The sequence below is a fragment of the Panulirus ornatus genome, chromosome 64 (genome assembly GCF_036320965.1).
Source record: "Panulirus ornatus isolate Po-2019 chromosome 64, ASM3632096v1, whole genome shotgun sequence".
Lineage (NCBI taxonomy): Eukaryota > Metazoa > Arthropoda > Malacostraca > Decapoda > Palinuridae > Panulirus > Panulirus ornatus.
The window spans coordinates 3,773,014-3,787,796 of NC_092287.1; the positions used below are offsets into that span (position 1 = coordinate 3,773,014).

Sequence of the window (14,783 nt, forward strand, 5' to 3'; positions counted from 1 at the left end):
GTTATGTTCCAGTGTCTTAGAACTTTATGGTTGGGAACCGGTAGGGTTTCGAACGATAAAAGTGGAAAATTGCGTTCTCTACTGATGTACTTAACGCGGGTTACTGCTCCTCCCATCACCCTGCAATTCCGAACGGGTCCAAATCAAAAGAGGAAATATGTTCAGTGCGAGAAAGAGAACGAGAATTAAGAGTATCAAGGGCAGGGGGAAAGTAGGTTGATGTGGAATCATCGGCGTCGTAGTAAAGGGAGTTCGAGGATGAAAATTGATTGTTCTTATGGCTAGAAGAAAAGAGGCAGGCCACAGGAGGGATCCCAGCGGTACACCCCTGCCGTCAGAATAGAAGGATACGTCACCCTATCACTGAGTACCGTGATGGCATGAGTAGAAAGTATACTTTGTGGTCACCACAATACCAGCGTCAGACATCCACCCAGTCCCTTGCCAGACTTAATCTTCTCTTACGTGTATTTGGACGAATAAAACTCTACATTTATAACTCGTGGGGGTGAAGAAGTACATTATGGTAAACAGTAACAATGAAACATAATGATACTATAAATAGAATTAATTAGAGGGAGAGTAATATAGATGCAAGTGGTGCCACATAATGACTACGTAAACACGAACAACATCTGCTATATCTTTTTATGTATTCTGTGTGTTGTGTACTCAAGTATTTACAGGGAGGGGTAAAAGGGGAGGAACCCTTCTACTTTACAATCCTGTCTCTCTCAGGATAGATTGGGAATTTAGGTTACTATTCCTGTCTTCCAGTCGATAACTTCGTCACAGACCATCGGGGTCTCCTGGTTTGTCTCTCCTACATCATTATATAACAGTCCTACGCAAAAACGTATGTGAAAACACTGTTTTCTTTCTCCCCAACCATCACACACTTGCCGTTTTGAAGTGCGTCAGTTGCAATGCTAAAAATTATGGAGAGGTGACAAAGCTTTCCTAGAACTCAAAGTCACACGTTACATCACCTCTGGATATATATACATGTATATGGTGGTCTGTACCAGCGACGTTCCTTTGTTATCGCTCAGGAACAGAATACATCACTCAGTACTGCGTTTTCTTTACTGCGTACATCTTCCTCGCATTACATGTTAATGCTGAATCTATGTAATTAATCTTTCAGTAACGGATGTATAATACATCGTACTGCATTTCCAGTGGTTGTGGGTCAATACTGATTCTATGATAGAGCGAGATAATTCCTACGGCAGGGCGGGGGTCGTGCAAATGCTAATATTAAAGAAAAAAAAAAAAGCGAAAAAATCAAATAAAGAGAAGAGTGCGTTTTAGGTTAAGGAATGTTGACAGGTATATTTTGTACATACTTGTTTACGTCGAGGACAAATATAGAAGATACAAAAACATTCTAAAACATCAAACCTTAGAGCACGACAGAACGACCCTTGAGCACGACAGTACGATTTGCGGGTTTATTGGCCTTGGCTTTGATAAAAAAAGAAACGCAAATACTGGTACTAACACACACACACACACACACACACACATAAATGAATAAATGGATATATATATATATATATATATATATATATATATATATATATATATATATATATATATATATATATATATATATATATATATATATCATGTTCCTTATAGAATTGATTAAACTCTATCACATACTCTTACGGCAAAGACACTGTCCAGTGTAAGGCTGGTCACTGCCACGCGGGAAAACAGAAACTCCGAAGAATTTCATACTCAGAGAGAGAGAGAGAGAGATTAAGCAAAGTATCGAGACTCTTTAACATGCGTACACATTCTTTATCTTCCTCACCCGTCAATATCATTCTATCACCATCTGTGACACAAAGACAAGATTCTATCGCTTCTACATCCCTCTCTATACACCTCGGGGGACATGAGACACACATTCTATACGTAAAAACGATCAATACAACTGGTTCCCAAAAGATCCCATTACTTTTTTTTATCATTTTCCGATACCCAGCGTGAGTCATGGGTCCGTATTTGGCCAAATCCGCATTCAAATCCGGATTCACGATGACGTAGGCAAGAGCTACGTGAGGACTACCCACTTACGTAAACAATAGGACACTAAGGTCAATAAACCCCTTAACGGTGTTTAGGGTCACGATGCCCCAGACCTACTATATAGGGTGACTTCAATCCCTTATACATCGTTAGGGAATATATGATATCAGATGAAGTCAAGACTTCAGTACGAAGTAATATACATAAGGTCTTAAGCTCTGATATTTGAGGACGTCGCTAGGTGCTAGTGTGCGGGATATTGCAGTGTAATTTGCACTTTATGAGTAAAAGTCCTATTCTAACGTGTTGTGTCCTATTTGCATGTATCACCTATGATGCGACGTCACATCAAAACACGACATCAACTCGAAGCTTGAAATGGGAAAGACTATGTTTTGCTATGCTATTTACTCACACGATTGGTAATGTCATGCTTTGTTGTGTCATCTGCTCACACGATTGGCAACATCTTGCTTCGCTGTGTTTATCGCTCACACGATTGGCAACGCTTGGCAGCGCGTCAAAGGGTGGAGCATACCAATTACCACACACGCCTGTGCTGTACGGTGACGTCAAAACACAGCAACGCCGTACCCCTGGATGCCTCAAGACGAGTGACAGTCTAGTCTTTGGTGTGACGTTTGCTCACACGACTTGGCGGGGGTGTCTGTTGATGCGTCTGTGAGACACAGAGGAACGCGGACTGGCTACGTGTTGACACAGATGACTGTTCCAGAGATTGCTTCACATGCACGTAACACACACACACCACACCTCCCTCCAACACCCCCCTTCCCCAACACCTCTCATTGCCGGCAGTCCGGCAAACATCACACACAATGATGACTCGGCCGTCATCATACACACGATATTTCTCAACGAAGTAACGTCAGAACTAACGAGTTTTACATATGCCTGTTGCCTTACCCAATCACCCGCCTTGCCTTCTACCTAACCTTCCAGCAAGCAAGCAATACGAGGCAGAGAATACAGAAGGAGGAAAATTAGGACTTCTGATATGGGAAATACAAGAAAACTAAAAGAATTAAAAGCAAAAAATAGATGTATTTTCTGACATGCAAAACACAAGACTGGATACTTCGATCTTGGCATAGACAAAAACTTAAAGTAAAATGCAAATCAACCTGCTTAAGACACGTCAATTCCTTAATCACCGTCCCCATAATTGAGGCTAATTCGAATGCAGGAAAAGGTCGTCAAAGAAACAGCAGAAAAACACACCGAAGTTAATGTTGATAATGGTCCAGATTAACATACACCCGTCTCCTGAGTCGGTGATGGTACATTCTCCAGGAGACGAAACAAACTGGGACGTGTTTTAAGTCAACGGGAGCGTCTGCTTCCTCTGGTTAGTGGTACTGGCTCGGGCATCCTGCATGAGGAGTCGACTCCCGGCCTCGAGGGCTTGGCTCGAATCCCACCAACACCAAGACACCACCAGTTCTCTGCACCGTGGTGCGCCCCGCCTCGTGGAAGCCCCGTCGTTATACAAACTATCTGCACGGCAGTTTGCGTGGAACTACCAGTTGTGTACGGGATGTGGAGGGAGTTCTACACCCGTTGGGACCCCATCTCTTCAACGTCCCTAACTACCACACACACACACACACACACACACACACACACACACATAGTTCTTGTAAGATTCTTTCAGCTTCTGCTAATGTAGATGTGTTGGCTATCAACACCGATACAAGAATCTGTTATCTATATATTTACGTTTTCCTCTCTCTCTCTCTCTCTCTCTCTCTCTCTCTCTCTCTCTCTCTCTCTCTCTCTCTCTCTCTCTCTCTCTCTCTCTCCATAGTCGTCCACCTTCTCCCTCTAACTCATACGCCACCGTCCTCTGGACCTCCTCCATAGCAGATCTACGCTCCTTCCAAACATGCTGACCAAAAGCTCTGTCGCGTACTTCAATCTACCTCTAACACAGGCGGTAAGGACTCTCCTGAGCAATCCCTCTCAGCCATTAGTGTTAACGCAGTCTCAGCACTGGCCAAGAGACGACGAACCTCACTGGCGAATGCAATGATCTGGCAATGGGTCATGCCAACCACCGGGCATTGTCTGGGCCTGCCATCTCCCGTGTCCCATCTTCACCCACCGCCCTGCACCTGGACGAGCTGGTCCCTCGCCAGCCATGGTCCCTGACCAGAGCCGCAGCGTGCCCACGTGTGTGACCCTAGTCGAATGCAAATCCAGGACTCGCTTTACACGTGCGTGTGTGTGTTTCATGGTAACCAAACCAACGATCCGGTGATGGAGGGGCAACCAAAAGCTGGAAATACGTAGAGAAAATGGACACGAGGACAAATATTCAAGAGGGAGGGAGGTTATGCGAACAGTCAACGCTGGTATAAAAGGGGAGGATGGTCAAGCAGACTGTTCTTGAGGCGATCTGTACCAACACATGCACACCAGTGCGAGAACAGCCTCCCCACCCCAAAGAACAGCCACTGTGAACACCATCAGTAATAACCGGTACACTTTACATTTACCTCCACTTGTTCGTGGCTCCGCCTGCCTGTTTAACAACCCCTAACTTTGATATGAGCTTCGCTGTTTTATTGTGCAATACTCTGTGTGTGTGTGTGTGTGTGTGTGTGTGTGTGTGTGTGTGTGTGTGTGTGTGTGTGGTAAATGTCTATATATCCATATGTGTAGGTCGGTCCTGGTGTATGTGGGTAGGATGTGTCTACACGTCTTTCACAACCAATTTTTTTTTTCTTCCTAAAGTGACGCATCTAAACTTCTGTGGCCATCATTGATCGTGGACTACGCCACACCCTGCTACGCTCAGCAGTGGGTGAGGCTTATTGACAGACAGGAAAGTACCTTTTCGTCGGGGGAATCTTTCTGGCTCTCTCTCGTCGACGTAGACTAGGGTAAGTAATGGATGTATGAAATCTGCTCGAGTTAAGTGGATACTCTAAATGCACAGAAGTTCATTCTCTCAGGTTCTATCGCCTCCCTGTACACCGTGGTGCTGGTGCACACTCTCTCTCTATTCTACAGTTATTACTTCGGGAGGCACTGCTCTCGTGAGCTGTGGGCACCAAGGCTTGGGGACCCGTGACACAACGTCTGGCTGCTGCTTCTGCTTCGCATAGTTTCTCTGTGGGGGAGACCAACCACACGAGGATGGACCGTTGTGATACTCCCTACGAATACACAAAGTGTGTAACTCTCTTCCCATTCTCTTCCTATGACCTTCCCACCTTTGACGGTCAGGTCCACAAGCACGTAAGGACTTCTCATTTCATTTTTCCATTCGTTTTCTAAATTACCATCATCCGGGGTGGCCAAGACTAGACATTCTCGCAACCTCTCGTTTTCTTTGCCCAGATCCTCCAAGACGTCTATTTACATGAACAGGCCTGGCAGAGGCTAGGGTTACCACAGCTTTTTGACGCTATTCTCGCCAGACGTGGGCTTTTGTCCTATCAAATCCCGTTTCCTAATTCCATTAAATCATAAACAGCTACCAATTTGACCGGTAAACACCGAGGTCAATAGCGCCTTCGCGTCCTAATCAAAATCATTATAGACTCGTTTGACTTTACCTCGCCTTTGCGTGGTCACAACTTTTTAGTTTACAAAATATTTCAATCATTTTCTTTTTTGGCCTTCATTGATTTACCACATCTAGTTTTAGCGATGGTTTAATCTCGCTGGTTTACCTAGCCCTCCGTAGCGATGGTTTAATCTCCCTGGTTTACCTAACCCTCCGGAGCGATGGTCTAATCTCCCTGGTTTACCTATCCCTTTGGAGCGATGGTTTAATCTCGCTGGTTTACCTAGCCTTCCAGAGCGATGGTTTAATCTCGCTGGTTTACCTAACCCTCCGGAGCGATGGTTAAATCTCCCTGGTTTACCTATCCCTTTGGAGCGATGGTTTAATCTCGCTGGTTTACCTAACACTCCGCAGCGATGGTTTAATCTCGCTGGTTTACCTAACACTCCGCAGCGATGGTTTAATCTCGCTGGTTTACCTAACCCTCCGCAGCGATGGTTTAATCTCGCTGGTTTACCTAACCCTCCGCAGCGATGGTTTAATCTCGCTAGTTTACCTAACCCTCCGCAGCGATGGTTTAATCTCGCTGGTTTACCTAGCCCTTGGGAGATCTCTGGCGATGCGGTCCGTTTAATCTCTGGAGTTGAACCTAACGCCGTCGAGTTTGGAATCTGGACGAGCCTACGCCAGGGCCACAGACGTGCAGCGCGAGCGTGCCTGGTCTTGCCGTCATACAAAAGACCATAAGCCTGCCTCTCTCTCTCTCTCTCTCTCTCTCTCTCTCTCTCTCTCTCTCTCTCTCTCTCTCTCTCTCTCTGCGGCGGTGAGCGCTACGCGCTGGCCTTACGTAAGGGCAACGTCTCGTTGCTAGGCATCCTCTTTACCTCTCCAGCCACGTACGGTGTACCAAAACATGAGGGAATGTGGGTGGCTGGCTTGGCCAGCGTAGGTAAATTAGCGGCAACTGTACACACACACACACACACACACACACACATACAGTCACCAGATACCCGTTTTTTGTGTGTGTGCGGAGAGAGAAAGCCGGGCGAACAGCAGTGAAGGAATGGTAATGAGGAGGTAATCATCATCCTAATTAGCCCGATCCCGGGGCCCGGTAATAAGGTAAGTAAGTGATGGGTATGCCATGTCACCGTCTCTTAATGATAGCCATTAACCTCTCTCTCTCTCTCTTCTCTCTCTCACAGAATACCTCGTACCCTGGACTTGAGAACCTGGGGTTCGATTCTCCAGCGGTGCGTAGCCAGGCTCCGTACTGTGATTGCCTCCGTTCGCCAGAAGCCATACATAAAACGAGGTTATTTGTGCATCTGAGGTCAGCAAGCATTGTACCAGGTGAGGGAGGGAGGGAGGTTATAAAACCCGTAATTCGTATGGATCGTGTTTCTTAAATCTTTTCGAGGCTGTGATGATAAACACGATTTTTACGTAACAATGTTTGTAGTGAATCGCAAAATCAAAAGAAAATGGTTACTGTAATTTGGTCTTAGTAACTGAACCGGGCCTGGTGTAAACCTAGTTTGTTTATCCTTATGTCAATAACGGCCCTTTTCCTATATACGTGTGAGAAAGCGGGTATATATATATATATATATATATATATATATATATATATATATATATATATATATATATATATATATATATATATATATATATATTTCCTATGAGTCCACGGGGAAAATGAAACATGATAAGTTCCCATGTGCACTTTCGTGTAATAATCATATCATCAGGGGAGACACAAGAGAGAAATATAACAGTCAGTTGATATACAACGAAGAGACGTAGCTAGGACGCCACAGTTAGGAGGGGGGAGAGGATGGATTTGCATACGTGAAAGGCAGTGTTTAGGAGCGTAGGAGAGCTATATCGAGTGTCAAGATTAGTATTTTGACCCAGCCCTTAAGCTTACGGTCAGGTTCAAAGGTCAGGCCATCATACCCAAGGGTCTGTATCGTCGTGCTCTAGATCTGTACCATCGTATGTAGTCAATGGCGTGAGGAGGGGGAGAGGAAGAGGGGGACGGTGGTCTATGACGGGGCGCTACCGTATGAGACAGACAGTGACCAGGGGAGACAGATATAGACAGACAGACAGGGAGGATGGCTGGCTTATGTGAGCGATGGGCACCTGTCCTTGAGATGCGGGCATAATGCGGGTAACTAAGCTTTACAGTTAAGTGAGCGGCTAGCTGCAAGACACCCAACCTTCAGTCTCCTTGTGTGGTAGTGGCGGTGGTGGTGGTGGTGAGGTGGAGGAGCTGCTGCTACAGTTGTTGCTCCTGCTGCCGCTGCTGCTGCTGCTCTTGTCCTTCCTCCTGCTGCTCTTGTTCTTGCTCCTGCTGCTGCTGCTGCTGCTGCTGTTCCTATGGCTCCTTGTCCCTGCTGTTTCCTGCAGCTGTTGTGTCTAGAGCTGCGACCGACAGCTGGTGGTCTTGCCTGTGGCTGCAGCAGCCTGTTACTGTCTTTGCTGCTGGTGTTCCTTCTGTTACTCCCGTTGATGTCACTACCGTTGTCACTGTTGCTACTTCTCTCGTTCCTCCTGCTGTCGTCCACCTGCTGTTGTGAGGGCTGCTGCTCCTCCTCCTGCTAGCTGTGGCGGCTGTGGTGGTAATGCCCATTGTTTAAAAGAGGCCAACGAGGCGGGAGCGGGCAGGGGCATGCCGCCCCAAATCAAGGCTAACCTCGCATGAAAGTAAGAAAGAATGAGTTACGAGAGAAAAAGTAATGTCTCAGGGACAAAGTTGAGTTCCTTCGATTGTTTATTGGACCCGACACTCTCGCAGGTGGAAGAGTTACAGGAAGAGGAGGGGGGGGAAAGACACAAGAGAATGCCACAACTTGGCTGCACGAGGAATTATCGTATAACGGTCAATCCTCGTGTGGTTGGTCTCGTCACAGAAATGATGGGAAGCAGCAGGAGCTAATCGCGAGCCACGGGTCCAGGCCTGCCGATAGGGTTCAGGGTCACACGTGAACAGCCCACGGGAGCGCCGAAGCTAATACCTGTAGAGCAGAGAGAGAGAGAGAGAGAGAGAGAGTGGATGTGACTGCCGACTTTCCATTCCAGTGTGCTATGTTAACGTTGCTGACGACGGCGTGGTGTACTTGCTCTGCTCGCTACTGCTGTTTTTGTTGTTCTGGTGGTTGGTTTCGGCTGCCGCCTATAGTGGTTCTCGTCGACTGAGACTGATATTCGTATGACTGTTGTTGTTGTGGTCGTATTGTTGTTGTATTGTTGTTGTTGTTGTTTTTGCTGTTGTTGTTGTTGTTGTTGTTGTTGCGAGGATTACCGTTGTTCTTGTTGGCTGATGCTGTTCTTAGTGTCGATGTTGTCGCTGTAGTTGTTGCGAGGGTCAGTGTTGTCTTTGCTGTCGGTGTCCTCATTGTCGATGTAGTTGTTGCGAGGATTACTGCTGTTCTTGTTGCTGTTGCTGCTGTTCTTCTTGCTGCTGTTGCTTTTGCTGTCGTTATCCGCCCCCCACCCCCGCATTCTTTGACACGCCACATATTTCGCCGTGTAGACGTCCAGTTAGGTTGAGGATATGTAAATCAAGACGGTGGTGTATATGTAATCTCGCAAGACGATCACGTTCAAATGGCAACCATGTTTTGCCTTCAGTCACTTAATGGAGTATAATAACTTCTCATGATCATTCCAGCAAAACCGATCCAATAATCTCTCTCTCTCTCTCCATCTCTCTCTTTACATATATACACGTGTGTGTGTGTGTGTGTGTGTGTGTGTGTGTGTGTGTGTGTGTGTCCTTTATCATCCTGTCACTCCTTACTTGGGTAATTACAAGGCGACGTAAAAGCACAGTTCCCGTGGCACAGCAGTGTGGCAAGACGCGATCACGCGAGAAAGCCTCCTGGATCAAGGCGTGTGTGTGTGTGTGTGTGTGTGTGTGTGTGTGTGTGTTGGGCTCGCTGACGAGTGATGGCCAGTTAGTTCCAGGCACCACGTCGTGGGCAAGTGCTCCTCTCCGCCGCTGAGCGACTTCTTTAACGCCTCCCGCCTTGCATATCATTGACTCACGCCTTGCATATCATTAATTTTTCGTCTGCGGGCAATCAAGCAATTCAGGGCCACTGATTTTCTATCGTCAGTGACATTGTGGCAAATAATGCTAACAACGGTGCTTACAGGGGAGGACCTGAACGGGTTACAGGGGTGGACCCGAACGGGTTACAGGGGTGGACCCGAACGGGTTACAGGGGTGGACCTGAACGGGTTACAGGGGTGGACCTGAACGGGTTACAGGGGTGGACTTGAACGGGTTTACAGGAACGGATCTTAACGGGTTACAAGGGTGGACCTGAAGTGTTTACTCGGGCGGACCTTAACGGGTTACAGGGACGGATCTTAACGGGCTACAAGGGAAAGGCCCTTAACGGGTTACAGGAGGGGTGGAGGCCCTTAACGGGTTACAGAGGGGGGGGAGGCCCTTAACGGGTTACAGGAGGGGTGGAGGCCCTTAACGGGTTACAGAGGGGGGGAGGCCCTTAACGGGTTACAGGGTGGAAATCTCTCCTCGTTCACAATGCCGTTCCGGGTCTGTTCATTTTTTTTTTTCTCAACAGAGATAATAAAGTTGTGGCGAGGTTGTGTGGCGTGAGCTGATATGTAGGTCAAGTCTACTGACTGTTATTATCTGTTCAGCCGACACACACACACACACACACACACACACACACACACACACACACACACACACACACGTGAAGAAGCACAAAGAGCTCATAGAGAAGGTCCAGAGGAAGGTAGTAAAGACAGGACCAGAATTCAAGTGCGTCGAGTCACAGGGACGGTCTTAGGAGTCCTTAATATATTGTCCACCACGGAAGAATGAGAAGTCAAATGTGACCTGATCACATGCTGTAAGTATTTGAACGCGCTTGATGATGATGTCAACAATCCCTCGAAGAAGTCAAGGACATGAACAACACAAGCAGAGGCCACGGAATATGACCGGCCGGGGAACTTGTTAATAAACATATGTAAGAGGAACTTTTACAGTCTTGAGCGGTGGCGGATGAATGGCATAAAGTGGATGAGGTAACTGAGGACGTGGACAACATACAGAGGTTGACAGGAAGACCGCGTCGATTAATATGGACAATACGAGCTATACAGGAGCGGCGCCGGAGCCCCTCTCCCCCCTCACGAGTCTACGCAGAACTCCCTACTATAACATTACGAATAATCAATACGCAATGGCAGAGAGAGAGAGAGAGAGAGAGAGAGAGAGAGAGAGAGAGAGAGAGAGAGAGAGAGAGAGAGAGAGAGAGAGAGAGAGGAGGGGGCATAGAGAGCTCTGTCCGCGGACGACCACACGAGAGCGGGAAGTCACCTTTAGCGAGGCTGGATCATCGTCAGCGGGGTGTCGATCAACCAAGGGGGGTGGAAACTTCCGGACGCACGTATTCACACCTGCAACACTGCAGCCCCACCACAGGGCAATCCTGGCCTAGCATATATATATATATATATATATATATATATATATATATATATATATATATATATATATATATATATATGTTCCGCGCAAGAAAGTGCTCCCTCGCCGGACGCTGTTCCGCGTTCCTTATCCTCGACCGGCCGTGTTCCACATTCCTCGGCCGTGTTCCCTGCTTTCTGTGACCGCCACATTTATGCCGTCGCTCCGGCTCAACGTGTAAAGCATTCACGAGTTGTTTATTACTTCGTCCGCGCATAGGTAAGCAGCTTCCACGGCTCTTAATTGTTTGTTTGCCCAGTTCCTTAAGCATTTATATTCGTCTTAATGAAATCAAATCTACCGCTGTTAATCACGGTCTCAATGAGAGCAAAACTTCAGCACGTTGTTTGTGAACAAAAGGATGGAAAGAGAATAGCAAGACAAAGGCAAAAAAATAAAGAAGATAAAAACGGAAAAAATACAAGAAAGTTAAGGGGAAAATAAACAGGAAGGGGGAAAAATGTAGAAGGAAGTGTACCTGTAAGAGCTACATGATGAGAGAGATGAAAAAGAATGAGATAAAGAAATAAGAGATGGATGGCGCGCTGCTGCTTCCCACAGTATGTGTGTTGAGGCCAACCACTCGAGGGCTGACCGTTATCATACCACCTCCTTCCCTCGAACAGCGAAGCTGTGGAGTTCTCTTTCTTTTCTCGTCCTAAAACCTTTCTTCCTTTAACGTCCACCAACACCAGCGGTGCCTTGATTAAACTTCGATTCTCTCTCTCCACATTTTTTCCCCCTTTGCACCTCAGATGGCCTTTGACCGGGCCATGTTCGCTGCTCGTACCACAAAGGTCACTCAAGATGAAATATATCCTCCCCCACCTATCCAATCCCAAAACTCACATGCCATACATCATCCCAAGAGGTTACTATCCTTAAGGATGTGTGTGTGTGTGTGTGTGTGTGTGTGTGTGTGTGTGTGTGTGTGTGTGTGCGCGAGTGTGTGTGTGTCTGAGCTGGCCCTTTTGTGGTGGAGATAATGTCCTTAAACCACTTCCGACCCACAACCCCTCCTTCTCTCTCTCCCTCTCAGTGCCATAGTGCACTCACCCCTGCCTCGACCGCTAAGAGAGAGAGAGAGAGAGAGAGAGAGAGAGAGATGTCTCAGCCAAGCTCACGTCGTGTTACACGATTCAGGAGACACACGGCGGGGCACGCTGTCGTGTTCGGTTCCACATTGACGTGCGATTCATACTCCGACATTCTTATGTTTTAGATACAATCTGAAATGTGTGTTGGTCCCCTAGATACCAGACATACAGATATATATATATATATATATATATATATATATATATATATATATATATATATATATATATATATATATATATATATGAGCCTGTCAGCGAATATCGTGTGTATGAATCTTTATATACACATCGCTGTATACTCTCTATATCTGGCATACATACCTAGGTGCTCTTGAACATACAAAGGGCATAATCTCTCCTCTTCGAGACTGTGTGATGAATGATAGAAATGAAAACATCATAACCATACTGAGAGGAAAAAATTGCAAGAAATACCTAGTAGAAATAAAAGTAAAGAAAACGAGATCAGTCAACATGGGTGTGGCTATTCCATAGTATTTGTCAGTTCTTTTGCCAGGGACACAGACGTCTGTTCCGCATTGATACCTCAGCCAGGGAGAGAGACATCTGTTCCACAATGGTACTTCAGCGAGGAGAACAGAAGTCTGTTCCACAACGGCACCACAAGCCAGGGCAGGAGAAGTTTAGTCTGTGACCGCCAGGGGCGCCTAGCACTGGCGGCCTGACCTTCACCTGGGCCCCACCACCTAGCAACAAGGGTCACGTGTCGACCTCAAAATGTAACAAGAGGGGCCCTAGATCTCATAATGTAACTGAGCCCCCAATTTCAAAATGTAATTTTGAGCCACGGAACTCACATGCAGGAGAGCCGTCGTCATAAATCGCCAAGTTATTACTACTGGACGAGTCAAATGACGAGAACAACCACAGGGGACGAATATAGAGAACTACAGGACTTCCTTCATGATAACAGCAACGATCAACTGAACAAGAGACACTGCAGTGAACTTAAAGACAGGAGGATTACAGCACCCAACAGTTGAGAGAGAGAGAGAGAGAGAGAGAGAGAGAGAGAGAGAGAGAGAGAGAGAGAGAGAGAGAGAGAGAGACTTGCCCCGAAGAACAAGTATAACAATTCTAAACGCAGATCAAAAACTTCAGAGCTTAAAGACGAAATGAAAAAAAAAAGACGAATCAACACAACAGCCCAGAATTCACACAACACAAAAGAACACAAGAACTCCTGTGGGCAAACAAGAGAACCACGAAGCTCACGCAGTACTAGAAGAATAACAGCCAGGAGAACAACTGCAACCCCCCCCCGGAGAACATCAAGAACAAGACGAAGAACACACCTTCCACGGCGGCAGGCGGAGCCGGGCAACAGGGTATAATCTTAGCCACAAGAAAAGACGGTCGGCAATGACGGAGGACCTTGAGGGCTAGGGCGGTGCCCCTGGACAGCGGCGACTGCAGCACCAGCAGGAGTAAACCAGCATCCAGCTGCAGCAGAAGCGGCAGCGGAGGCCGGAGGGGAAGGTGCAGCAGGGAGAACCGACACAGCGTTGAGGAACAGCAGCAGCAGCAGCAGCACGCTTGTTGGTATGAGAGAGAGAGAGAGAGAGAGAGAGAGAGAGAGAGAGAGAGAGAGAGAGAGAGAGAGAGAGAGAGAGAGAGAGAGAGAGAGAGAGAGAGAGATTCATACCCTCTGGGGTCGTGGGCGAAGACAGTGCTCCAAGATGTCAAGTTCAAACCGAAAAACCCTCCAAAAAAAAAACTGAGCCCATAACGGAATATCGAACTCCTGAGAGCATGACGGCAAGGCCATGTGGCATGATGGTGTGACCTTTTGACCTCGTCCTGAGAGGCCAGAGGCCAGGGGTCGTACCTGTCGTTTTCAAGCACCGTTGTGCCCAAGGGTCATACTGTTTCTAATCTAAAGGACTGAGTTTTCCCACTTCCTCCAAAACACTTGGATCATTACTTTCCTCTCTGTGATTTCCTGTCTCGTAATGAAGGCTTCCAATTCTACCCAAATTCGTTTGAGGGTTGGAAATGGAAGTTATATACGCGGCGCCGACTGTGAGAAACGATGGTGAGTGAAGGTCAACTATGTTCCTAAAAGCACGAAGGACGCAGTCCATCAGGACAACCTGGCCTAGTTTTCTACTTAGCCGCCACAGCGATGCAATCATCATCATCAAAATTTCCTCGAACAAAAAACGGGGGTCCTCATGGAAGAGGAGGAAGACTTGTCTTTTTAAGATGGGTAAGTCTTAGCTGTTGGGAACAACGCGAGTAGCAATAATGAGGAAATGGGAAGGCAGGAAAGACAGGCGTGAAGACAGGAAAACAAAATAAGAGGTGAACAGATGCCGTGTGTGTGTGTGGCGAAAGGAGAAAATAAGTCCAGTGCGGTAGTGTTAATGGCTCCAGCTGTGTTGAATACAAACCTTCCCCAGATTACATGGAGTGCAGTACTAACGCATCAGCTGTTGCCTTCTACGTGCACAGCATCTGATACGAACTTAACCCTACCAGTGACATGATTAACACCCCTCGAGTTCGACCTCACGACCCCTTTGGGTAATGATGGACCTACCTAACCCTTAAGGGCCGG

At 46.9% G+C, this 14,783-nt stretch overlaps 1 long non-coding RNA gene across 2 annotated transcripts in view; it reads right to left on the bottom strand.

The window, feature by feature from the left end:
- The window catches only part of LOC139746316 (uncharacterized), a 146,326-nt gene that overhangs the window by 75,479 nt on the left and 56,064 nt on the right, over nt 1-14,783 (bottom strand). The window lies entirely within an intron of this gene.